Here is a 27,946-nt window from a genome sequence, read left to right on the forward strand (position 1 = left end):
TTGGGAAGCTTGTTAAAATCCTCTAATTAAAAACCTCTATAGCCTTATTCAAGTCTGTCTCACAGACCTTGACCTTTTCCCCTCAGCTGGGACACATATAGGTGTGACAGTCTTCCCTGTCACAGCACACAGGGGAAGCTTTACAGTGTCGCTCTCCTAGAGATTACATCTTCCCACACAACTCACTTTTGATACTTCTATCTTTCACTCTTACTTTTGCTTTGAATAGACTACAACGACACTGTTTAATGGAATATAAAACTTTTGGATCACCTGTCTGCTGATCAGCAGTTGTATCACTATTATTTTTGTCCAAAAAAAGGGAATTCCAAGATTTGGAATCACTAATTGAACAGGGAACAGATAAAAATAATGCATCCTCATTTGTGATACCATGGACTGGCAAATCACGCTGTTCCTTCCGTGTTGGAATCTAAAGGACAATTGCGTTTAGATGACAAGAACTTCACAAGAAACAGAGATTGCTGACAGATATAGAAAATTGGTGATGTTCTTTTCAGACCTTATAGGACAACATGTTAGTATACTTATGAGAGGAAAAACAAAATTACATAATTAAATATGAGTTTCTTCAATGAGATTTGTGGCCCCTCTGATAACAGATGACACTCAGTGCCGCCACCAGCAACTATCAGGTGACATTATAGACTTTTACCAGTAACATTTTGTTTCTTTGAATCAGAGAGAGAATTTTGGCTCTTGAGTCTAGTTTGGGATCTACCCATAGGGTTTTAGGGAACTGATCCTGATCGGTTTCAAAATTCTTCCCAAATGCAGCCAGGTTCTTGGCGTCTGTGGCCTCAGAGACTAACTTGAGTCCTCAGTTCACTTCTGCTCCACCCCAGATTCACAGACTGTCACATCCATGCTCAGAGTAGGAGGCCTTGTGCAGTGACTGCAAGTGCCTGTTGAATAGCAACACGGTCTCTCTAATCCCTTCAAAAGATTTGAAATTATTTGCAGCTGAAGGTCAGCACTGCTACAGTGTTTCTAACCACATTTGACTGAACACAGAACCAGAGTCTTCATCCGTGAATGACACCAGTGGTGGCGATTCTTAGTCAACAGCTTCATGTGATTCCTCTGCTTCTAGGCTCTGGCAGGGTAAATCTAGTACAAACAGGGAACAGAAACACTGCTCTAAGCCAAGCAGGGCTGGACCAGTCTCTTCAGAAACCACGTGTGTGAGTACAAAGTGTTGCTAGAAAGAGACGTTTGGGCGTCAAAGCACGTGGGTCTCAGACAACGTTGCCCATTCGACCACCTTGTAGGAAGACAGGCAGTTTGCAGCACAGAGGTGTAGAAGAGCTTCGATTCAGTCAAGCCCACGCACCGCTACGGTGCCCTGTGGTGTGTAACTGCTGCACCCTGTTGTGGTGTGGGACGTTCTGGTTGCAGAAGGGGAAGAATCTGATCGCGACAGCACGTACCCAAGAAGGGCTCAGCCCCAAAGTGAATCTGACAGCGCAGATACTGCCTAGCAGTAAGGTTTGTTTTAGGAGAATTGAGGCAGAATCAAAGAACCTGATCCTGGAGCTCTTATCTGTGAGCTTAGCTGCAGTGAGGCAGAGTGGAAGCCCACCGAGATGAACTGGAATTCAGCGGGCTTTGGATGAGCTCCCATACGAGCAAGCAAAAGGCTGCAGAAGCAAGACTCCGAGCAGACCACCAGCCTTTGCCTGGACAGGGAAGTTAGCCAGGATCATTCCCCTACTGATACAGGTGTAGTGACACAACACTCTATCTGTGCGTCTTTGCTGGGATGCAGGTTTCCGTGTGATTAATTAGGAGCCTGAACGCAGATGCTCAGAAGGGTGTGGAAGTGGCAGGAGGGACAGACAGCCCTGGCACACGGCACGGAGCGTGCGCTGCACCGAGACCGGCCGTGTGCTCTCACCCACGCCCTCTGACCCCCTTGCAAATCCCTGCTTGAGCTGAAGAGGTGTGAGTTACTGCCATAGTTTTACCGCAAAGTTATCACATGTATACAAGCCCCCACGCAACACAAATCATTCTAATTTTAGGATTTAGCTTTATAACCATTTAGAAAGCTTAATTATTTCCTCAGTCACACCTCGAGATCTGAGTTCATGGGCACACAGCTGTCACAAAGCTCCAAGAAGAAATATCAAGGGGAAGGTGAAAAAAGTGACCCTCCTTACGTTAGGTTTTGTACAGGCAGGGGAACCACTGGCCGCTTCTGCAGCTGCTTTTGTGGACGAAATGCCCTCAGAGCTCTGCACGAATCCTGCATACCCTGCCCTGGAGCAAAGATGCAACCCCAGGCAATCCTTTCCCCTTCACATGTCATCGCTGTGCAGCCTGAGGCATTCCTTGGGAAACTTGTCACGACAGGGTGCTTGCAGGGAAGGCTCTGGGGAAGCAACGGTCTCCAAAGTAGTGGCAGAGCAAGGAGAGGTGCCACAGCCTGGTGAGCGTGAGCACGCAGGAAAGCAGCAGCAGCATACAGGTAGGAGAGCAGGAGTGGAGCAAGCTGGAGGAGATGTGAGAGTGATGGGGAAGGACCACCACACCAGAAAAGGCTGGGTAGAGCAAGGGAGTGGGAGGCGGGAGCTGCGGAGAGGGTAGGGGGACCTCCAGGTGGTGATGGAGAGGCGAGAGTGAGCCAGCGATGGGGAGCTGCATGTTCCCGAGGGATTCCTCTTCCTCCGTGCAAAGGGAAATATGCAGATGAAACAAAGGAGCAAAGAGCTGCAGTAATGTGGAAAAGGCAGGTACAAAGAAGAAAATTTCACTGAAAAAGTAAGTTTCATACAGTTTTTCACATTTTTTTTTCCCTGTGTATAAAGAGCAAATAACACCTCAGCAGCCTCTGACACTTTAAGCTCAGACGGTGAGCCAGCAATTATGCAGTTCAGCTGAGGTCTCTCTGGCCTTGGCAGCACTGCAAGTGGTTTATTTTTGCGTAGATAAACCATTCATGAACAATTTCTCATAGAATCACAGAATCATAGAATCATTAAGGTTGGAGAAGACCTCTAAGATCATCAAATCTGACCATCAACTCACCACCACCATGCCTGCTAAACCATGTCCTGAAGTGCCACATCTACACGTTTTTTGAACCCATCCAGGGATGGGGACTCTACCACTGCCCTGGGCAGCCTGGTTTTTTTTGCACAGGTAAGTGTTTCTTCCTACCGCTGTGATTTCCTCTCCTTAAACAAATATTTTTATGTGTGAACCCCTGATTTTTGGGACAACAGAACAGCTGAAAGAAAACAAGTCTGAGGCTTCCCATTAATTACTGCGTTTCCCAGGACTTCTCCTGCAGTGTCTGGAGTCAGGGTCCCTGGCCACACATGTTATTTTGTAGAGTCTTTCCATTTTACGACTCTTGGAGCAACTGGTCATGTTTATTGATCTTTCCACGCAGCTGTTCTTTTCCTGCAGAAGCACCGAGATGGATTTTCTGTGGCCCAATGCGTGAGGCCCCACGCGTCTCTGTTAAAGTGGGTTTGTTGACGCCAGTAACAGGAGCCAAGGAGACAGCAGCGTGTTACGACTCAAGAGTTTGTGGGTGTAAAGGAAGCAGAAAATGCCACACACTGGCTTCACTTTCACTGTAAAAAAAATGTGCTTGTGTGACAAATTCCCAAATCCGGTCAGCAAACTAGCGCAAACAAGACTACGTGAGGCTGGAGTAGGGGAATTGTGAGAGACCTTTGCTGCGCAGGAGAAGGGCGGTGGAACATCTGCACAGAACAACTCCGGCTGCAGAGGGTCAGCTCCCAGCAAAGCTCCACACTGAATTCCCCTCAGCCGCTGCTACCGTTCCTCACTCAACTAACTTTACCAGATCAGACACGAACAGCAATGACCTCGCGTAGATACAAGACCTGTCTGATGGAATAACAAAAACCCACAAGTGCTAACGACCCCAAAGTAACCCCAAAGAACCCTGCCGTTCGTGGGCCGCCCCCAGCGCTCGGGTGAGGAAAGGCTGGAAGGGTGTCAGCACCCCCCACTCCATCAGTCTCCCCTCAGCCTTCTGCAGACACGGGTCCTTGAGAAAGACCACCAAAATCCCATCAATTGTTGACATAGTAACCACATTTAAGTTTTTGCCCCCCCTCAGAAGCCATTTGCATAAAATAATTCATTATGAGAAAGAGTTATCCAGCCTGCAGCGGGCTGGTTTGTGTGGTTTTATTTGTCGGAGGAAGAAATAAAGAGTGAATGTTTGTAGCTAGAGACTTCACACCCAGACCAAAGGGTTGTTTCATCACAGCAGTTAATGTTAAGGACCGCCACATCTCTGAAGGAAGTGTATTTCCAAGTAAAAGGAAAAAATCCATTATTCAGATAAGCAGCCCATTTCTAATTCCTAAGTGAGGCAAAACTTTAGGAACTTTTAAGGAGGTCCCAAAATGTTTTGTATTTTTCTCTAACTTACTCACATATACTTATCAGACTCCTCCAAAAATGCTTGAAGCATCTTTAAAGTTCCCAGTAAAGTTTATAGAGCCGCTACAGATACAGGGAGAAATAGCAGGGGGTCAGAAACAAGTAAAGCCTGCGGAAGACTCTGCTTCCCCAGTCCTATGGACATGAGCCTATGCAGATGAGCTCCTTAGCTTTTGACAGGGGAGAGGAGAGAGATAAAAGAGAATTGTGCTGCAGGGATACATGGGTTTTAATGGGTTTTAATGCACCCCCTCATCCAAACTGCTGCCACCGTACACAGATCTGCATTCAGATTTCTAACCCTTTTACTGTCAATTTAGGCTGTGGGAGCAGCATGTGCAAAACCGTGCTGCCCTGCAGGGCTTTCTGGACCCGGCTGCAAAGGGATCAGGGTGAGGGATGAAGTAACACAAAATCCAAACCTTGATGCTTGGAGTTGAAAAGAGCTTTACAGCAACATTTCAGTGTTTTAACTCAATGCTGCCTTATAAAAGCTGGCTTATTTATGAATCTCTTTTAGGGCCTAATTGCGTATTATTTAGTAGGGAAAATTTGTCTTTGAGCAGGGTGAAATACATGCTTAAGCTTGGAAAGAGGAGAGCAGCATGAAGAGTGAGAAATCTGGCATTTTGGAAGTTATAACCTCTTTTCCTCCAACCTTGAGATTCATTAGAAGACACCATAACTTTGCCCCAACACCCAGGCATCCTCATCTTCCTCACAACATACACCTCCCCTCCACAAAAAAATAAAAAAAAAAATCCAAGAAGTTCTTCATCCACATCTTTTTGCTTGCCACTAACAGTAGGAATGTAGCTGAGAATCATTTCTTATTTCCTGAACTGTCACTTAAGTGGGAAAATTTTGGGAAGAGAAGAGAGAAAGAAAAGAGAATGTCTGAATGTGCATTCACAACGCATGATTTTGAAAGTCTTCTCCCTTTGAGGAGGTTTCATTAAACTTTTTAGAGGATCGATTCTGAATATAGTTCCAGCATCATTACATATTTCTTAAACTGTCATCAGCTAATATCCTGACCTGATACCAAATATAAAGTGTCATTTTAAATACTGCAAATGTTTGAAGAATCTGGTAGGTATTACGAAGCTTAGAAAGCTGTGGCACAAAACCATGCTGCTGTGCCATTTACACTTACTGGGTATATGAAGACAAAATATTTTCAGTATACAAAATTGGGCTAAGTTTTAAAAATATTTTAAAGCAACTCCAGAAGGGTGGACCGCTAGCCCCCTGCTCTGGCTCCCCGAACAATTCAGCAAAGCCCGTGGAACAACTGAAACGTGTGTGTAGCTCTGGAGGCACCGAGGTGGTACGCGGGAGCTCCGCTTCTGGTCAGGTCTTCCTTGGCCTTACTGTTGAGCTCAGTCTGAAGCTGCATCTGCTCAGCTGGTAGCTGTGGGCTACAGGCTCAAGGCAAGGGTCCCCCTTATCTTTTCCCTGCATTCCTGCCGCAGTCTGTGTCCTCCTTGTCTTTTCCCTGCATCCCCGGTGCAGTCTGTGTTTGCCTCCCGCCGTGCCGCTGCAGAGGCCACCGGGGCAGCCGTTTCAGCGAGCTGAGCCACTCGAAAACCAACCCACCCAAAAGCTGTAATCTTCCATTTCATCAGCTCGTTACGCTGGCGGAGCTACAGTTGTGCAATTGCTGGATGGGGAGTCGGAGAGTGCAGGCAGATGGGCGGGCAATGCAGGGGGGCTGCAGAACAGCAGCCCCCTGGTTACACTGAACTACACGTAGTATTAAATTCCCTCCTAAGCCTGTTTGTTCCTGTGCTGTCTCAGTCAAGTGGGACAATACTCTTCCCTTAGCCTACAGATTGTAAGCCACTGAAATGATATTGTGCCACAGCCGTGCAGGTACCTGAGGAATATCAGCTGGCTGAGCTCTCAAAGTCTGTTTCAGAAGATGACCGAGGTGCCTGTGGTCCTAAGCACGTGGCATGTGAAATCAGTCATCACAAACCCAAAAACTCAACTTTGAATAACATATGATCATCTAGAAAAAATAATAAAATATGCAAGAAATAAACCAAATTTATTGCTGTACACTGTACCCACCAAACAAATACTCTGATGTTAACAAGAATATAAGTTCTAAAGTCCCTCTGCTCTTTGGAAATTGAGCCCAGTTTCCATTACATTAGCTATTAACTGGAAAAAAAACAAACCAAAACCAGTGGTATACATCCTCTAAGTTATTTTTAGCAGGACTCTAGAAATACCTTTCCTGGTTAATATACACAATATAGTTTGTGCTTGTTTTTCTCAATCTGCTTTTGACCAAATAGTGATGATATCCTGCTTGGACCATTTCCTCAGAAATTATATCATAATTAGACTGGTTTATCGTACAGAGATAACTTAGAATTGTAGTAATTGGGCAACATCATCCACAGGACTTCATGAGATAACAGAAAGTTGCACAAGCACACTGACTAGGACTGCTGTTGAAGGTGAACCACTGTACTGATGAGATGGCAGAAAGGTCCTGTGTCCTTTTCTAACGGTGTTTCAGACAGCGAAGGAGTGAAGGAACACAAGAAATGGGCTCTGGCCCAGAGCTGCAAGCACAAAGCATTAGCAGCTGCTTAGTGCTATGTTTGCAAATGCTCGGGTTCCTGTCGAAACACCTAATCCTTCCTGAATTCTGGCCAGCATTTATGGCTAGGTGCAGACTGTAAAAGGCTGTTCTCGATTACCTGCTTCTTATCTGTATGGTCTATTTTGTGTGACAATGGATTTTCGGCCAGATATTTAAAGCTTGATTATTCAGGCCACTTATTCGGCGTCTATTTACATTGCTGTGTGAGCCAAGGACCTATTTGGTGGGGGCCGAACGGTGGGGTGGGGAAGTTTGGTACTGCCTTAGCCATAGGGAACAAAAGAAAGCAGGGAGAACACAGGAAACTGCAGAGCACTTAATGCAAATCGTGAACTTTCTATAGGCGCCCTCGAACTATCCTATAGAATGTAATACTGCATTACATCCAGCAATGGGATTCTCAAACATAATTTCAAACGCGTCTCAAAGGACAAGCAGGTTGTCAGAACTGGGCCTGAGAACTCCTTTCCATTTCAGGGCTGACTTCCTCCACACTCCGACCATAAATTGGGTTTTACAGAATCATTTCCATCATTTCCTTCAGATCCTACGCGGTCCAGCAGGATGCAGTCCACAGAGCCTTCTCCATAAAAAGCTACAAAATACTGAGGCAAACTCAAAAGGCAAAACCCAGAATAAAATCATGCAGCAAATAAAACAAGAAGGTTTGCTGTCCGCTCTTACAAAAGCTAAAAATTCCTGTTCACTTCGAAAGGATGCCGCTTACACAAAACAGACCAATGAACCAAGCTCATTTTTTTGCTGTTTCACTTGGTCCAGTTTTCTAAAATTTGTATATGTACCCCTGTTCAGTATGGCGTTATGGAAAATACCTTGGCATCACCTGACTGAACTTTATTGAATTTGGACCCTAAATGGCACAGTGGAGGATATATCAACTGTAGCGTACAGACATGCCGTGCCTGAAGAGGCAGGTGCTGTGTGTTCAAACTGGAGCACAAGTGAAACGTCTTTGCTCTTGATGATGAAGCTGTGCCGTTGAAAGGTCTGTCCTCTGCCCATCTCTTTGTACCAGAGCTGGCATTTGTCTGACTCCACCACCAGCTGATTTATCTTACTCACTGAGCAGAAAAATCTTCATTTTATTTCTGTTGGGTTGTTTTACCCTACTCCCTGACCCTATCCTACTCCCTGACCTGCTCACCACAGTCAAGATGAGCATCATGGCTGCTCTAAGGGAAACGGCAGGAGGGCACCCAAGCGGGAAGGGGAGAGGGTCTTCCTGGCACCTTTTGGCAGTAGTTATCTCTAGCTCAGTTTAAATATACTGCCTGGCTGTATCCTTAGGCCACAGCCAGAGATGTTGTCCAGGCCACAGATGAACAGGGTTAAGAGGTTATTTCTTTATCCCTCCCACACTTCCCTGAAGATCACTGTGTCCTCAGATCTGCTGACAGGGTGTACCCCTTGCTTCTCAGTCTCAAAATGATCTGGAAAAAATCTCCTGCGAAAATCACTGAAGGTGGCCTAGATCATTTTCACAGAACTGTGCCAAATGAGCAGTTATCTCACTGCATCAGAGGGTGAGGTTTCACAAGGCACATGCCTTAGTGGCTTGTTACCACCAAAACAGGGCAACGAGTCTCCTCTTGCCCTTCTGGGCAGTGGTCTTCACCTCCACCTAATGCCAGCTCTGCTGCTTCTCTGACAATTTGATGAGCCAATTCAGCTCACTCAACCAATGGAAAATGGTTTGGTTTTTTCCTGTTTCATTTTCTACAGCCTGTGAAATGAACTGGCTCACACAGGAGTGACAGAGCATTCACAACACGCAGTCATGAACCAAGACCATGCTTGGGTTGGGGTGCATCCTGGCGGGAAAGAAGGGGAAGAAGTGCTCGGTGAACAGTAACATCTTAGCATGGGTCAGCTGCAGCATCACATTAAGAACAGTCATTATTGCTATTTTCTAGCTGAGCCTGAGATCTGTCCCCACACACACTTTACGAGCCCTGGTGAGTATAGAGGAATGGTTTGCACAGTGTTGGAGACCTTTCATCTCCTCTCTAGGAAAAGCTGTTTCTTGACATAGAGAGGAACAACTCCCATGAAAGTGTTAATTTGTTTAAAGCTACTATGCAGCTCCTTTGCCCTTCAGGGCCCTGAGAGCTTTCAGCCACCAATGAGTCCATTCAGACAATGCAACGCTTGTACCTGGACATGCTGTCCGAGGACTCTGGCAGGAGAAAAATTAGGAAAAAACAGCAGAAGGTGAAATTGTCTCTTTCCATCGGACCTTTGTACATTCGTTTGAATCCCTGCCTTCTGCTTTACCAAGTCACCCAGTGATTCTGGACTGCTTTGCTTGCAAGCCTGCACCAGCTCCCACCCCAGCCCAGGTACGCTGACATTGTCTTCCCCCCACCCGATGGCACTCACCCGCTGATGAAATATACCCGGCGCGGAGCGGGAAGGAAACCCGGGGAGTGCCAAATAGCAGTGTTAGAAGTGCCAGCATACCAGAGCAGGCTGGTGCAGTCACCCCGGCTTTGCTTCAGAAGGGTCTGGCAAATGTCACTTGTTTTTGTTTAGCATTTTGTAGCAAATACTCGCAGGCTGGCATTCTGCCTGCTCCCTTGCTGCCTCTTGCACTGTGCAGGTGCTGGTCATGCTTCAAAGAGGTTTGAAGACTTGTGGGAGTGATTTCAAATTACTTTCTAAATGTCCTGCTTACAGGGAGGAATAATCTTTTGTGGAGGTAGTTTGCCTTCTAAAAAGGCAAATCCTTTCAAAGGTCCTCCAATACTAGTGTTCAAGTCTCCTGTTCAGCTGGCCCAGCAAGTTGAAAGACCAGTTTGCATCCTGCCTTGCCTGACAGTATTTAATTTCCTCCTTTAGCCATGCATCTTCTGGGTGAAAAGTATTCAACCTGCAAGTTGGATGCTTTCCCAAGTGCAGCCTTCTTGTGACACAGCATCAGTTGCTCAATCAATCAGAACCAGAACATTGTTCTTTAAACTTGTGATATATCTGCATGTAGTCCAAGCTGTGATACCAGCTCCTTGTGCCAGAATCTGCTAGGTTTACTCATGCTGGAGAGTACCCCTAAAAATACTAACATTGCTGCTGCTGCTGCTGCTGCTGCTCAGGGGGGAGTTGAGATTTCCCGTGACCACTGAACCAAGTTAAAATCTGGCTGCCACAGAAAGGGGAGGTCTTTGCTGAATGGCAGCACAGCCTTCTGGTGTATCTACCACTCCTCCCAGTTTGGTGTCGTCAGCAAACTTGCTGAGGGTACATTCTAACTCTTCCTCCAGGTCGTTGATGAAGAAGTTAAACAAGACTGGGCCCAGTACTGACCCCTGGGTGACACCACTAGTTACCAGCCTCCAACTAGACTCAGCGCCGCTGATGACAACCCTCTGAGTTCTGCCATTCAGCCAGTTCTCAATCCACCTCACCGACCACTCATCCAGCCCACACTTCCTGAGCTTCCCTAGGAGGATGTTATGTGAGACCGTGTCGAAAGCCTTGCTGAAACCCACAGAGGTCCCTTCCAACCCCTACCATTCTGTGATTCTGTGATTCTCTGCTATCCTCCTCTCTAGTTCCCCTCCCATCCCCATTTCCAGCTGCACGTTCCTCCCTCTCCCTGTTAACTCATTTTCCTGATTTAATTCTCTGCCATTTTAGTGAGTTGAATCAGCTTATTCTGTAATCAGAGTAGTGCCAGAGCTAGCAACAAGGTCAGCAGCAGGGATACATGGTGAAGAAAAGTGCGAAGAAGAAAGGTTGAAGGCAATGCAAAATGGAGCCTAATAGAGGGCCAAAATGCAGGGCAGGGCAAACAGGGTCTAAAAGCTACAGATACAATGAAGGTAGCAAATCATGCTGCCTGTGTCTGCAGAGGATGCTATAATCTGGCACACTCCCATCCTCATTATATGCAGGCTCAAACCAAGCTGGGAGCAATGAGTAGACCCTTGCTCACTCTCAGGTTCTAGGCAGCTTTGGTATCAGCCCACAGCTGCCCAGCACCCACTAGTCATCCTGCACTGACTATTCAAGCAGCCACAGAAGGGAAGAGTGGTGTGTGGCTGTGGGAAGCACAGCTGATTTGTCCATTTAAGTCCCCATTAAATTAGCCCTCTCCTCTACGTGGCAAGCCTTGCTCTTTGGCAAAGCACACAGACAAGCCTGGCTCCCCAGGCCCCTAGGAATGCCAGTCAGGAGACCAAACCCTCGCAGAGCTTGCAGCATGGGACAAACCGGGCAGCTCTACGGACCACTGCACGTGGCTGCTGTCGCTGGGTCACGCTCCCCAGAGCTTTCCACACGACCTGCCTCATTTGGGATTTCCCATTATCTGGGCTCTCCCATACTGGAGGGCTGATTAGATCATCTTCCAGCTATAGCGGTCCCATTCCAAAAGAATGACTGAGAAAAATGACCCTGGAGAGCATGGAGTTGGCCATCTCTCAGCTCCCATGTAGGAATGGCAGAAAGCCTTTGTGCACCCAACTCAAAAGACGTGGTGGTATTAGCACTGAGGTCCTGACAAGATGACTTCATATTTTCCTGCCCCAAGGCTTTTTGAGCAATATGTATATAAAAGCTGAAGCTGAGCATATTTTAAAACTAATCAGTCCTGTGTGCAATCAGTGGCTTATTAGATTTCCAGCAATGCAAAGGGACTAACAGTTGATTCGTTTTTGGAAGTAGCTTTTTCATTTCGTGCTCACCAGTGTTTTTCCACATTGCTCCACGTAACTCGATTAAGCATTCTGATAACAGTGCTAAGAGCAGTGGAAAAGCCAACATATTAAATAAACTTGGCCACTTCTCATATTTTACATGCCATCTCTTGCTCACAGCCTGTGGGTTTAAATGCCTGGCATCTGGGGCCGGAGCACTGAGCAGAGAGCCATCGGCACTGGAATTCACTCTTCCTTGCTTCGGCTGAATCTGAGTTTGTCAACCTTTTCTCTTATCTGTTTGCCAGGGCAAGAAATACAGAGCTTTTGCATGGTACTTCACATGTGGATCTGCAGCCCAGATGGTTGGAGGCCTATTGGGACTAAAGGAGAAGAGTGGTTTAGACCTACCCTGAGAAGCCTTTGAACCCCAGGGCTGCAGGAAAACTTCAGTACAACAGCAATATACTGCAGCCATCCACAATACTGCCAACATGCCAAGAAAATCAGGAGAAATTTTTTTTTTCTGGATTGCCAGGACCATATTATTCTGAACATATGTTGCTTGCTGATGGCTATTTTTGAGTTTCCTGCCCAGGCTCTGGCACATTTTCTTTTCCACCCTCGGCTGTCAGTTGGGGGTGAGGAGTTGGCTTCCCAAGTTGTCTGGCCCTGGAGCCTGGCAAGGCATGGAAATGTCAGTGATCAGACAGCCCAGAGCAGGGCCACAACTCATCTGCTGGCACTTCAGGGCGGGAGCGGGTGTGGGGAACAACGCAGTCTGTGTTCAGAACAGAAACCTGTTTGCTCTGACGCTGGTGACACACTGTGGGTGTTGTATTTACCCTTCCTACCTGTACTGACATCCTGCCATCGGAGTCCACTCAGCAAGTCAAAAATCAAATTAAATCGACGGTGTCATTTAGAAGATATTAGTCCCATGCGGATGTATTTGATTACTTTGTTGATGAGCACTGTGGAAATGTTAGTCTATTAAGCAAGGTGAAGCAGAACCACCTACAGATCATAAAAGTTTAGTAGAGGGGATGACCCCTTCACTAATGTGAAGAAAGTGCTGCTGGGCTGCTGGTCCTCTGGAAATTTGCCCTCCGTATCTCCGTAAGGTCACCAAAGCCAGCGTATCCTCCCACCTGTGATCTGTGGAGCACAACCCATCGGGGTTTGATCTTCTGCTCCTCTGCGAGCGGCCGACACTGCCTGCTTCTCCCTGCTCACAAACAACACGCCTCGCCTCAGCCTTCGCTAAGCTCACTCCAGATTTTTGCTGGAATCGTTCTCAGAGCTGCAGGGGCCCCAGTGACACTTTCACCCTGTTCTGCTAAGTAGCAGTCCCAGCTCCTGCAGCCGGTGACACTGGGCCACGGGTTTTGTTGTCGGTGAGTCAAGTACAGTGGCTGCTGGGTTGTAATCAAGCTAGTGCTACAACCAGCAGGCAAAGGTCAGTTGACAAAGGACTTCAGCCTCCCAGAATCATCTCCATTTGTAGAAGGGCAGTTTTCTGAACAGTCGCTCAGCACACGCTTTTTGTAAAGGTGCAGGAGACTACACAGAAAACAGTGGGTTTGTACAGAAGCACCTTACTGACGGGGAGAAAAAGCATCCTTGTTTTAAAAGAAATTTTTTTAAAACCCTAAACTTCGTGCTATTTACTTTGGCTTTCTCAGCACACCCTGGGGTGTTTACCAGTGGGGACGAGAATTTACCCGGCTCAGGCCCCTTGGAGAGGTGATCGCGATGTAGATCAAACCACCCATAGTTTGCTTACGGCAGTGGTTTCCCCGGAGACTTGTGTTTTGGTTGTAAGTAAACAAACAGCAATACAAGTAGCAGGATGATGACTCAGGTAAAAGTACACAGATCTGCTATATACAGCGAATGTTATATATGTTTAGGATTCCTCTGAGACTTTAAAAAGGCCAGTTTAAATGGTCTAAATTATTGCCCTCTGAGACTCCATAGGTTCTAACTGAAACAACTAGAATGAAGTTAATGTATTCATGTTTAATATAGAAATAGCCCTACTTCTTTTGAACTAGGTCAAAAGGCACATTTCAGAATAAAATGTTATTACTTTGGACATAAATAGCCCAAATTTCTTGCCGATATTTGCAGATTTCAGAAAACATGGCACTTAGTTCTACCTAGAAAAGGAAAGGGTGCGGGGTTCACCAGCTGACCTCTTTCCAGTTGGTACAAAAGCCAAAACTCTGAGCTGGACTGGCCCTCTAGGCCTTTCCATGGGATGAAGGATTCCTGACAATGCCTCCCTTTCAGAGCCGTGCAAAATACTTCTCCGGCACAAACTAATCCATTCTTGAAATGTGCTTCTCAACCACCTATCCTCACTCAGAGGGCAGTGTACATGGTTGAAACAGGGGACCACAGCAACTCAAAGGAAGGGCTGTCAAGAAGCTATCTCCGTTTGCGAATAATGTAGTATAAGACTGTTCCCCAATTTTTTACATCAGTACATAGATATATGCTTCAGTTCTGGTGAAGTACGCCAACAAATACAGTCATCCAAATGATGGCAACACAGTGACATACATTGGAATACACTTCTGCAAGCTCGGCTACCTCCCTGGAAACGGGGCTTAGCAGTACCCCAGGAAATAACAGGAAAAGCACGCTGAAATCTTGTTCTTGCTGCCTACCCTAACCTTCTCCATGCTTTCCTTAGTGTATTCCCTCCGCAGTGCCACAATCAGATGGAGGGGTACTCGCAAGGAGCAGAAGCCACAGCTGCTTCCCCGTCCCCATCAGTGCTGCAGGCAGCATTTGCACAGTGAGCGAGGGAGCGGTGGGGATGCTGTGTTTGCTCTCTTTCCCTTCCTTACGTGCGCATGCATATAGTCAACTTCAGGCAAAAAGTATCCTCAAATTCGTCACAAACACACACTGAACTAAGCTGGAGAGAATGAAACCAATCTGAAAGACAAATAAGGCTTGCCACGGACAGACATGTATGCCAATGCCTCAGCTGCAGCAAGACATCAGCTACCACACACGGGTTTCCTTCCCCAAATTCTGTGAAGGGGCCCCTGGACAAACGAGGGCAAGCCTGGGTCAGTGAAAGGAGGATATAGGCCTTTTAATGTGTAATGAAGCAGAACCTAAAAATCTACTGAAGACAAAAGAGAAGCAGCCAGGTCAACGAGGAGCATCAGATGCAGCCCTGAATCTGCTAGATACTATGATGGGGACAAAGCACACTCAAGACTCGGACGTGACAGGTGCTCCTTTAGCTGAATCCCAGTTTTCCTTTGCAATCCAGCAAAATTCCAAACCTCAGGGCGTTGAACCACTTCCAGCATAGGACCAGGAGAAACACCTCATTTGTCTTTGGGTCTGTGGTTTCTAGTTTGTGCTACGGTCCTGGAGATACAAGAGCTGCTCAAGGCTACCTTAGCCATGAGGGGAAGCATTGGGTTTCCCCATCGACTCTCAGATCCCACACATTCCCACTTTGGTGTCACTCATGTCCTCAGCACAGGGGTCTGGGAGGGGAGTCGGAAGGGGGCAGGGTCAAGTGGGTTAGGATTGTCATTTTTTCAGCATTTCTGGTAAATCCAGGCCTGCCTAATTATGCTTACAGGGATGAAAGATGCAAAATGTACATCTAGATGGTGAAGTGCTGAAAGACAATGGCTGTCTCCAAAGAGGGCTTTGAGACAGAAACCACCTGGGAGATGGTCCAAGCCTGTCACCTTGCCCCCTTCTGCAGAGTCTGGAGCTAGGCAGAAACTAGGCTCAGCATTAGTAAAATAAGCGTAGATTAGTGCCTCGTTGGCAATTTCAATATTATTTGCTATTCCCCAAGACATGAATAGAGCTGTAGCAAATGTGCCACTACAGCATCTTCTCACTTCATATGTTATTTTGTTGGGCAAAATTGTCATGTTCTCAAAAAATGGTGAAGCGAATGATGTAACAAGCCAGGAAAGGCAGAAGATGCAACATGCCTGCTGAAGAAACTAAGTGATACTGATGTCACTGATGCTACGTTCAAAGGAAAGCCTTTTGTCACTAATAGATTCGTTGGAAAGGCACAAACAATGTCACAGGCAACCAGCTTGCAGTCAGGTTGGTCTCATGTCCTTGGAGTCTGTGCTCCGCATTGACCTGTATTTCTAGAGTGCCCATCTCTAAGAATCAAGAAACGGAACTTAGAGGGTAGGATAAATGGGAAACAGACCCCTACTGACTACTTGAGCAATGGTATTTTTCCCCTCAAAATTTGTCTGCCTGCCCTGAGATAATCTGGTGATCAGGAGTTTCCAAAGCACCTATGACTGCCTCACTTGGGTCCTTCTTACCCACTGGCACGGTCAGTACTGCCACTAAAAGATTACATGTACTAATGGAAACGCTTCTTTGGAATCACACTATAAATCCAAAAACTGCATGTTTTAAATGGAAATGGTGGGTGACAACAGTCCTTTCATCTTCACTTCACAGCATCTTTTAATCCTTACTAACAACAAAAAAAATACTTTCCATTTTGTCATATTTCTGAAAGACTCAAGGAGACAGGAGTCAGAATTCATTAAAATGCTGAGCACGATGCCAGCTCTTCACAAATAATAATCAACAACAATAAATATAGCACTTGTGAGAAGTATCAGGTTTAACTGTGCCAGAGAGTCAAATTCTCCATTTATCTGATCTAGAAAGCAAAGATGACACCAGTAGTAGGCAGCTCAGGTACCCCCCTGCTGCCCAGGAGTGGCAGCCAGGCTTGGAAAGGCCACCCTAAGCTCAGTGACGCTGGGATGACAAGCTGATACAGTCACTGGCCTGTCAGTCCGAGGAGTGGACATCTTTCTGCAGTGACCAGTCACACTTCCACCTCATCTGCTGAAGTGCAATCCGTCATTGCATACTACAGGCCTACAACCTAGGGATGTGACGTGATGTGACGTGACGTGACGTGAGGCTCATCATGTGTGATCTCAGGCAAATGCCCCAGGAAATCCATGCAAAATCCAGCAGCAACTGGAAAAAAAATTAAAGAGGAGTGAAGGGCATTCCCTGGTCTTTTCCTTTGCCCTGGAGCCAGGCAAAGGTATGAAAAAAGTTGTCGCTCAGAGTGCTGGCTTTATTTGAAGCAGTGGCTTGAACCAGCCAGTCCTGTAATGTTGCATTAGTTTAATTATCCAGCTCTTTGTGGATTGTTTTAGGTTTTACAGCCTTATTACTCCCACTGAGTAATAAAGTAGTAGTAAAGTAATAAATAGGAAATCCCAAGGGAAGGGCACACGGGCTCTCTGTAATACAGTCTGTCTGATTCTCAGCCCCTGGAGCAGCAAATTTTGGGGAACACCTGCAACGTCTCAGGCAGAGCAAGATGCACCCTGGCCCTCAAAGTGAACTGGGAGCTGCCGGAGGGGGCTGAGACCCTCAGCTGAGCAGACCAGTGTCAGGTCAAACCAGACAGAAAGCAATCACATGAGGAACAGCCCTTCCTGGGACTGGATAGATACCAGCCACGCATCTCCTCTTCTCAGCAACCAAGAGCCAAAAATACTCGCAGTCCTCACATCTACTGGCAAATCACGATATGCTGTAATATTGGCACCTAATGATAATGGACCATGGCTATTTGTGGTCCTCCATAACCACTTTGCCTCTCCATAACCGCTTCAGTCCGGAACTGCTGCATCTGTGAGATGTGAAGGTATATGAGAAAACACAAATATACCTTCTTCCTCTTGAAAGACTTTATGTTACATCCCACATTTCCAGAGGGAAAGTGATTACAAAGAAACACAACATCAAAGTCCTGCAGGGGTTGTAGAAAGCTAACACACGGAGAGCTGGCTTTCTTACTCTGAATTGAAGATGACTTAAATGAAGTAACCAATTAAACATATTTTGGTTAGACATAGCAACCCAGCTATTAAAAGTAATAAAGATCTTGCCTCTGCTCAGGGTGGATGATATTCTAAATGTGTAATTCAAGTTCAATGAAGTTATGTGATTATACGCAGCGCAGCAGTAGACTGCTGGGTAAATCATTCCAACGACCTGCAAGGTACAGCATGGAATGAGAACAAACATTTTTCAGGCATCTGCAGGTTGGGGAGCTTTTTGTCTGGTCTTGATTACAGAGGAACAGATTCCCCACTTGCATGCTCAGCATTAGGTAATCAATGATAACAAGCGCTGCACACCCCTGCGCTCTAGCTCTGCCCGCAACAAGCTGGGAGGGAGGAGAGATTAGCATCCTGCAAGCATCTTCCCTTCATACACCATGCATAAATAGCCATATGGTTGGAAGTTTGTTCCAGGAGATGGCCTGTTCCACATGCAGCAGTATGTCAAATGCAGACAGCTCTGCAGTTCAGGTCTTCTGAACTGTCTCTGAGACAGCAACGTGACATGGACAATGTAATTACTATAATTGCAAAAGGAAGCAAAATGGCACATAAATCTTCTAAAACTTGTATCTTACTGTTGCTCAGCCTCACCAATGTTATTTGTAGTTTTCTGATTCTCAAGTGAGTGGGAAAAAAAAAATTATGGCCTAAGAGAGTCAGACCACTTCAGGGTTAGGTCCCTGCTAAAGCTGTAAAGGTGGGAGTTGTGAGAAGCTGACCACGCAGCAGCACGGAGCCCACAGATCGTGTCTCCGAGCCGCAGTCCATTAACCATGGCACCCTGCTCAGGAGCAGATCCCACAGTGTAGCAGAGCTCAGCTCCTCTCTGCTGCTCAGTGCCTCTGAAGCAAGAGGCAACAGGTTGCTGGACCGCAGATCAATTGCAGCTGGTATCCAGGACCACAGGACAGGAGAGCTCTGCTGGAGCTACAAATGCGTAGATGCACCAGAGTAGGAAACCAGAGACAATTATGTGAGCCTCACACTTAGAACATGAGATTCAGCAAATCCTCTAAAGTAGTTTATAGTCCTATAATTCCACAAGAAAAGGCACAATAGAAAAAATGTGATGGTAAAAAGATGTTATGCTAACTGACTGATGAAGAACATACCAAGAGACCAGGACTGCAACTCCGAAAACTGCAAACCTGGGCAGAAGAGGGATAATACAGAAGGGAAACCCACCTCCCTGCACACCTACGCAAAGAGCAAGTACAGTCTGGCCATCTGTGAAAAAAACAAAGTCAAGGAGAAAGTGCTAAGTGTCCTGCTGTGAGGATCTCTGATGGACTGCTAATTTTGGTGCTAAACTCTGGCTCTTCAGTGAATTTTTAATTCTGAAATAAGCTGATATTTTTTGAGTCATCTCGTCATTATGTAAAGCAGACTTCAAAGCTTACAGTGAACTGTCAAAGGCTTGGAGAAAAAAAATGAATTCCAGCTTTGTCAAATCCACTGTTCTAAAAAAATCCCCCACACTAAGTGCACATTTGGCTATAGGAAAAGTGGAATTTGTGCTTTTAAGACAATACATACATTCAATGTTCTCAGCTTGAATTCTCCAGGCTAACTTTATGTACTTACAATCTTTTTTGAGACCCTGGAGAGATCCCCTAGGGATTAGACGGTGCAGAACAGGCAGCCCAGATCTCTTTTTGGGACTCCAGGGATCTAAATGATGAGAACCCTGCATGATGCACAGCTGTGCTAGGTTTACCCCCGGGGTATTTAAAGAGCTCAGAGGGCCGAGGAGCTCTAAAGCAACTATGATGCTCTTCCGATCCCAGGCTAACTGGGAGCTGTTTCAGCCCTGGTGAGCCTCGGTTTTCCATCATCTGCAGTGATGGAAGACCGAGCAGCGGTGCCCCATTACACCTGCGGCACAGCCATTTTCTCACCTATTCCTTGCCTACCAACTAATTTTATTCAGGATCAAGCATCAGCTTCTTTCCTTGTGTCTTTAGAACAATTTTCTTGTTTATTGATGCATTATGAGTCTGACATAGAGTCTGGTTGGTGAATTACTGAGCTCTGTATTTCAAGTGTTTGTTTCAGAGCGATTCATTTAAAACACAGTGCACAGATCTATGTTTTTAAATTTCCTCCTTGGGTAAGATTTAAATGTTAGTTTGGAAATGGTGCGTACCTCCAGGCAGCTCAAAGTAATTGCCATTTGTCTTGAAGCAAAACATCCTGTCACCTTAAGTCATATGCGCATGGAACAAGGAGTCATTAATGATACCTCATTACTGGGTGAACTGGATATCCTTGTCTGAAGTCGACCTGGCTGGAGATACAAAAGATGTAAAGGGAGAAATCCCACATGCTGCCAGCACTGCAGCACCTAAATGTGGGGAGCAACATCTAAACCTAAAGAGACATCTCCCTGTCCTTTTCAGACAGAAGGCAGGCTCTTATCAAAACACGGTGGAAGCAAAAAAACCTGATACCAGGTATCTGGTGGAGTCACAGGTGCTAAACAGGAGCATAATGAGGCAGCTGGCAGAGGCAGCTATAGGACCAGCCAAAGCAACAGGGGAAAAGAGCGGACCCAGACAAAGATACCACCACATGGCCAAGAACAGTGCAGGGAGAGGGGCTCACTGGGGGACACTGGGAGCTGGGGCGATGCTCTCCAGCCAAGCTCACACCCTGCTGGGAAGCTTTGTCTTCAAAGCTCCAGGCAGGAGGGACAGCCTGCAAAGAACCCGAAGCAGAAATCTCTGGACATCTAGGGACCTCTGTATATCTTTCATTGACCAGCTAGTCCTTTTCTGCCTCTCTTATCCCACCATCACAGCCTCCCTCTCTTTACAACTTCAGGAGCTTCTCTCTCCTCTGTACTGACCCCCTCCATGTTATTCCTTCTTTCACTTACCTTTCTAGCTGTTTCATCCCCCCTAAGTAAGGCAACATGGATGGTTTTTGCTGCAAACTCATTGTGAGCTCTACGCTTTAGTACTGCCTCTCTTTCTCACGGTATGAGCTTAATTTCAGATGTCAATATCTGAGATCCCCTGTCACTAGTCAGAAAAAGACATTTCTAGGAGGAAATTCATTTTTATGGCGTCTAGCAGACATCTGTCTGCCTTTGGCCAGATGAGTCTTATCTTTAATGTCTATTCCTTTTCTAAACCCATGCGGCTGAGCAGGGCTGTCTGCCATTCTCAGTTTGTACAGTGCCTAGCACAACGACAGTCCTTCAAGTTTGTTGTTTCATCAGTCTCACGATAAACGTGATTAATAACACATTTCCGTTACACAGCAGCGTGTAAAACATTAACTATACCTCTTTTTTATTCAAAGCATTTTTGCAAACACTTTAATCAGCTAATCCTTATGGTGATTAGCTACCTTTCTTCCTAGTGGGGCCATTGGACAGAAATGAAGTGATGAAAAGATTCATGGGGCCACAGAGAGAGAGCAAAAGCAAGGAGCCTGACTGTACATTTTAATGACCCTACAGCTTACAAGTCTCTGCACCCAGTACCACTAATACATTTTACACAATGATTTTTCCATACAAAATGCATAATATGTTCCTGCTGCAAAAAGCAGAATGGAAAAGAGGCACAGGGCCAGGCTCCCCACTGTTTCTTCCCTTTCTCTGGGTTTCTGAAGTCTTCGGTCTTTTCTGCATCATGGCTTCAACCCTGGGCAGAGGTTCTGAAGGGTAATTCCCATTCCCATCTGATCTCAGGCCATGTCCTAGGCTGTTGAGCTGTGGGTTTGAACACCTTCAGGCCAATCTGGGCCTCCCTTCCTTGATGACTCCTCCAATCCCAAGGTTTAAAGTTCTTGAGGTCCAAAAAGGAAGGTGCTGTTTCTATTTTGTATGGTACAGCTAAGAAGAGCACTTAGTGCTGTCTTCACCTAATGGGAGAGTGCAGAGAAGACAAAGCCAGATTCTTCTCGAAGGTGCACAGCAGAAGGACAAGAAGCAATGGTTACGAAGCGTAGCATGAGAAATTCTGACTTCATAGAGAGAAAATGTTTTTTACCATGAGAAATGTGGGTTGCACAGAGAGGTGGCAGAACCTCCACCTTCAGAGACATTCAAAAGATGACAGGACAAGGCCCTGAGCAGCCTGCTCTCACGAGAGGTGCTTTGAGCAGGAGGTTGGACTAGAGTCCTCCAGATGTCCCAGAGGTCACTTCCAGCCTTCCTGATTCTATAGAAATACACCAATTCAGATAATGCCTACAGAAGGAAAGCTTCCCAGAAGACTCTCAAAGAAGATTTCCAGGGGCTGTGGGAGTATCTGCATTACAAAGACAGTGTAGAACAGATGCATTCACATTAACTTGAAGTGCTCAGAAGCCACACCAGATATTGGGAACCATTTCATTGTAGTACTGGAAGACAGGCTAATTGACATCGCTTCTTTTGAGAACCTGTGGTTCAGCTGGGGCCTCTTTGCTTCTCTCCTGGCAGCAAGTACAAACTATACCAATACGGGATGGTTTACAGTGTGAAGTCAACTATTTTAAAATGACCACAGTCTACTGATAAAAGTCTTCGTGGTAAATGTAGAACTTGTAGGCTTGTCAGTCTATGCTTTCCTGCTTTTTTGAAAGGTACTGTATTTATGCCAAGGCTGAAACTAATGGTTTCTTGCCTCAGAGAAAACATCAGTTCTCTGTAGGTTTTGGACTGGCTAAAAAATCTCTGCGATCATTGCTAGAAACCCATTTCATTCTGCCACCTCTGCTGAGCTTGCCACCCCAGCCTCATGGAAGGCTACCTAAGAACCACAGGAGCTCACTGATTCTAGGGTGCCATCAGCGAGACTTCTTTACAAGTGTATCTCTGACAGGTGTTAGGCAAGCAGCTGTGACCACTTTACAGTCCTACAGTACTTGCTTTTCTTTACCGTCAAATATTGAAGTAAAAATTGGAGAGGACAGCAAAGCAGAATTAGTCTGCATAGGGTTCTTTCCAGCTCTTGTTACTAATTGAGTGTGTTTCGTTCAAATAACAAGCACAGTCAGATTTCTGAGGGTAATCTATGCTGGCCTGGTTTATTTAAATCGATTAGAAGAGTAATACTGCTATTAACATCATGGTAGGTAAAACTAAACAGCTTTGAAAATCCCACCTGTAGCAAAGATAGACACAGCACGTTTGTTTGTTTATTACTGAATTCAAAAAGGGGGACAAGCACATTTATGGTGGTGCAGGATCAGCCCAGGTGATGTATTGTGCTGAGACCAGGACGTGGAACAGACGATGTGGCAGAGTAGCAGTGCCAGTGGCCAGGTTACCGATGGGCAGAAAAGGCAGAGGTCTCGATCAGTAAAGCAGACGAGGAATGGGGTAAGGCTGAGCCTGAGCAGGACTGAGTGAAGAGTGTCTGTGTGTAGTTGCTGGGCAGATGTCTCAAGAAAAGTGTTTGTATTACGCAGATTTACTCTATAATAGTCTTGTATTTAGGCAGGTTTTTAATGTCAGATATTTATGTATGTAATTTAAATTGGACATCCTTTCTTTCTTTTCACTAGGACTTTCAAATTGCCTGGGTATTAGATATCAGCCAGAAGTGTTCGTGACATTTCTGTGACATTTACTATAGGATTTTCCTCAGCTGAGAGAAGTTTGTTGCAGGTTTGAGCAGTACAGTGAAGTACAGCAGGTAACAGTGAAAAGTTTATAACTTTCTAGATGGGCTAAATCCATGATTATATTAAAGTGATGAAGGTTGGACAATTGCAGGTAGCCATAAAAACTAAACTGGTATTCTGTGAGCAGTGCAATTTGTCTTACGCTTGCAGACTGTGTGACACCAGGTTTGAACCAAATTTATTACTGATTATCAGATTCATAATTACATTTTTTTATTAGTTCCATGAATTAATACTGAATTCATCCAACATACTACTGAAATGAGAAGATTCACAAATTTGGAAGCAAAATACTGATTTATTGAACTGGAAAGAAACTGAGAGCTAAATGTCATTGTATTTATTACACATACTCTCTACTAATTCCAAGAACAAACTTACCGAATTGAATAGTCTCCGTAGGGAAGCTACCACCAATGCACCAGATATAGTTCAGAATTACCTTCTTTTGTGAAGATATCTGCTACAAAAGTCCCTCCTGCAAATCTTTTGTGAAAAGCTATGTAAAAAATGCAATTATGTAGGCACTCTCCCTTCAACATGAGATTCACCAGATTCATTTTAGAATATTCATCCTGCAAAGAGTTTCAGACTCCAGGAACAACCTTACCCCACGCTCTGCTCTGTGTATTTGTGTGCTTCTCATTGGATCTGTATTAGGATTTTGCTTCAAGGAAGTTCTAAGTAGTTTTAAGGGTATTTAAATTTTTTTCTTTAAATTAATATAACAAACTGCCAAAAAAAAGTCTTCAGAAAGGCTGAGAGGGAAGATTTAATCTTGTTTGAATTGTTTTATGCCAAGGGAAATTTTCACTGTTTCTCAGCCTCCTTATTCTATAAAGATTTGTCTAAAGATCTTTAAAGTGGGATCAATCCTGCACAGAAAACTGAACTATAAAAAGACAGACTCATAGAATCATAGGTTGGAAAAGACCTCTAAGATCATGAAGTCCAACCATCCACCCAACACCACCATTCCTACTAAACCACGTCCCAAAGTGCCTATGCATTTTTTTAACACCTCCAGGGATGGTGACTCCACCACCTCCCCGGACAGCCTGTTCCAATGCCTGACCACTTTTTCAGTAAAGAAATTTTTCCTAATATCTGATTTAAACATCCCCTGATGCAATCCCTACCCTTCTTTTCAGCTTTTCTAAATGTGCAAGCTCTGCATGTGACAAACAAACTCAGGAACTAGCAAAGGAACCATTTCAGAAATTCCCCCCCCAAACTGTCATCATTTGTCTGAAAATAATGTGCTTTCATGGGTCAGAATTGTACTAACATCCATTCACAGACAATGCAGTTATGAATGGGATTAGTACATACGTCAGTGCTGTAAATACATCGGTGCTGCTTTGGCAAGAAGCCAGTCACAGGACATACAGTATTTATTTTCTATGCACTAAGCATGCTGGCATTTTCTGTGCACAGTTCCTTGTTAATCAAGCCCAGAACATAAAGGGATTCACACTGTAGGCTGCATACCATGAAGTTTTAATAAAGACCATTTGGAGTTAAAAAAACCCTTAAGCCGGAGTTAACTCATAATCAGATACATAAGACAACAAACAGCTGGGACAATGTTGACGCAAATTTTCAAAATTCTAGTCTGTTTTGGGTTCGATCTGGGTGGCATCTGGCAACATAGCTCAGAGCAGCCAGTACTTTGCCAGTATATGGCCAAAATCAATTTGCAGAGTAAAATGGTTATCACAAGCAATTACCAGCTTCTTAAACCCTTGGAACAAGAGTTCCAGCCACAAATTTGAAGATGTAACATCTTTTCATGTAATCAAAGACCTATGCATATTCTTTCAGTGCAAGCTGTAATTAATATCCCAAATTAAGCAGTGTTTAAATATGTATTACATGCAAGCAAGCTAGCTGATAATCCGATTAGTTAAGCAGTGGTTTTCCTCTGTGGTTTACTGATCCCTGAGGATCAAGGGACTACTTCTAAAGAATTTGGAAAGGACAGCTGTGGGAGCGTCTCACATTACACCAAACCAGTACAATCCCAAGGCAATCACCGCACCAGGCTGCCTGATTGTCCCCGCCACCAGCTCCGCTGCCTTTCTGGGGCCTGAAGCGGGTAAGCAACTGGGGAGCTGTAGGACAGGCCAGTTCAGCTCACTTTCCCAATCGGAAAGCAAATTCTCTTTCTGATGGAAATGACTCCTAGATCCAACTCAAAAAAAGCACAACAGGAAATGGGGCAAAAGAGAAATAAAGGTGGGAAGAGGTTAGACTGTTTTAAGAAAGTCTGCAGTCACTGAAGGTTAGATGTAATTGCACCCACGCTACTGTCAACAGGCATATATGTTTCCTGCAGAAGGCTCCATACCTTCAGTGGAAAACACTGAGGTTCTCCAAGAAAACAAAACTTGAAAACCCTTTATATCGAGCCTTCTTTTGTCTCAGAAAATCTGTAGTATTAAAAAAAGTAAGAAAATGAAGACAACTAGCATAACTAATGTGTTACTACCATAGTAATTTTACTCTAAAGCTGCACAAATGCAAAATATGCCTTTGACAGCCACAGAAGTCATTAGGTCTCAGCATCTCTTGATGGTGTACCTTTACTTTGCAGGATCAGATGTTCAGTTCTCAGCAGCAATATCCTCCAAAGTCATCTAGCACTGCAGAAGCTAAAAGCACGTCAGAGGCAGCCTGAAAGAGCAGTCGTTCTGCCAAATAAGTCTTATCCCAGATCAGCAAACAGCACATATCACATTGTGTACCCAGCAAAGAACACGTGGTGATGTCATGGGCCCGAATATAACCTCCCTATCCTTCACAAAATTTACTGTAAGCATTCAAAGAGGGAATAGAGACTAAAAGGCAAATAAACCAGTTCTGAGACTTTGCAAGGCCTTGGTTGAAGTATTAGAAGTCTGCGCGTGGTGGCATACTGGACACATAAAATTTCAAATTTTTCTCTCATCATGAAATCTCTGAAAGACCACTTGTCCTAGCACTCTGCCAATTGTGACTACTTGAAATGGGAGTCTGTGAATACACATCTGCTTGAGACACAAACTTTCACTTCTGTACCCTTAAATCTTGGGTATTTGTGCATATGCATCAGTGAGATGGGTGGAAATTCTCACCCACCTAGAATTTTGGGGGAGGGTAGGCCCCCTTTGTATAGGGTGTAGCTTCTCACTCAATAATAGCTTTTCACTTCTGGAAAATTTCAAGCATCCTTTTGTACCCACAGGAAAACAGCAGTGGTTTGGATGAAAACTGAAAGCCTTGTTTGCCACTCAAGTGACCTCAAGGCTCGGATGAAGTTGAGGGGGGTTGAGCTGCATCCTGTTTTTCAAATAGACAAAGAGGTTTAGAATGGAGTTGATCATCGTTTGCTTTGATTTCTCTGCTTTATGCTGAATTTGGGTCACTGTAATGCTATACAGCAGAAACGTTCTGCATGGCTGAAGAAGAGATGTGTTTGTTACCAACCTTGCCACAGATTTAAATCTGCACAGGGAGAAGTGATCAAACATGGGAAAGTCAGGGTTACAGTGCAAAGGCACTGATGAGAAGGCCAGTGGGCCTCTCTTTTCCTCCCACACATGACAAGTCTCTCACTTTGTTCTCCGAACACTGGCTGACCCCTCCACTTTTTGCTCTTTAACACATTTCTGTTAGGGGTACCCCCTCATCTCTGAAGTTTTCATTTGTTCTTTCACTTCAAACCGTGTTCTTCTTATACCCTATGGCAGCGCCATATCCCATGGAAGTCCTGGAAGAGCTAATTCAACACTGTTGAAAACACATGGGTCTTAACTGTCATTTATAGGAAGAGTTTTTTTCACTGTAGCATATTCCAGCTTCCAGACTGCCTTTCATTGCCATTGGAACTGCTTAAAGACCCTTTATATCACTGAAGTAATGTAAAAAGCGTTTTCTATAAAGAATTATGAGCTCCTCTGTTTCCTTGCTGTCTCTCCACCTGTTTCTAAACAACATCACTTGCAAACTCACTTTCTGGAGAGTACTGGGCTACGCTCTCATTGAGCATAAGGAGTATAAAATTATGGTCGTATGCTATGCTCTGTCCACAGCAGATCTCCCTCTGCATCACAGAATACAGCCTGTTACACGATAGCCTGTCTTCAGGTTAATAGAACTGACTACAACATCAGATAGTGGAGAACATATACAGGGCACGTGTAGGATTTTTGCTTGGTTTAGAGCTATTTGTGTCACACTGATAATCCAGTAGTTGTAACAGTCTTTCACTTATGTTTTCCATTTCTTATAGCTTGTTACAACAAATTTATGCACGTAGGTAAATGCTTTTTTTTCATCCTTGGCATCTTGCTTTTTAAAAGACCTGACCCTTTAGGTGTGTTTGTTAGTAGATATCTGTAGAAATAACACATTTCTGAGGGGCACAGTGGTTGTCCTACACTGGATTATACCACTTTATTTGAGATACTTTTAAAATAATCATTGGACATTTACTCTGCCCTCTTCCTGTCCCCACTAAAAGCTTACATTCTGAAAAAACACACACTGTGAACCACATAAATATACCAGACATGCTGGTATATGTTAAAAACTTGGTATGACTTATGTGGGTAGGCCTCTGGAACTGTTACCTTGCTACTGCCATTCTTTGAGGGTCATAGGATTAATACAACACAATAAAAAACAATTTTAGATGTTTGATATGAAATGGCACCTGA

General features: G+C 44.9%; 1 protein-coding gene across 3 annotated transcripts in view; it reads right to left on the reverse strand.

Moving 5' to 3' along the window:
* SPATA13 (spermatogenesis associated 13) overlaps positions 1–27,946 on the reverse strand; it is a 163,141-nt gene that overhangs the window by 76,732 nt on the left and 58,463 nt on the right. Inside the window, exon 1 of one of the 3 annotated variants that reach the window (XM_075419391.1) lies at positions 25,830–27,193. The exons of the other annotated variants lie outside the window; for them this stretch is intronic. The gene's annotated coding sequence lies outside the window, so the exon portion shown is untranslated. Of the gene's footprint in view, positions 1–25,829; positions 27,194–27,946 lie in introns of those variants that run through there. 3 annotated transcript variants of the gene reach the window in all.

The sequence above is a fragment of the Opisthocomus hoazin genome, chromosome 1 (assembly GCF_030867145.1).
Source record: "Opisthocomus hoazin isolate bOpiHoa1 chromosome 1, bOpiHoa1.hap1, whole genome shotgun sequence".
In the NCBI taxonomy this organism is placed as follows: Eukaryota; Metazoa; Chordata; class Aves; order Opisthocomiformes; family Opisthocomidae; genus Opisthocomus; species Opisthocomus hoazin.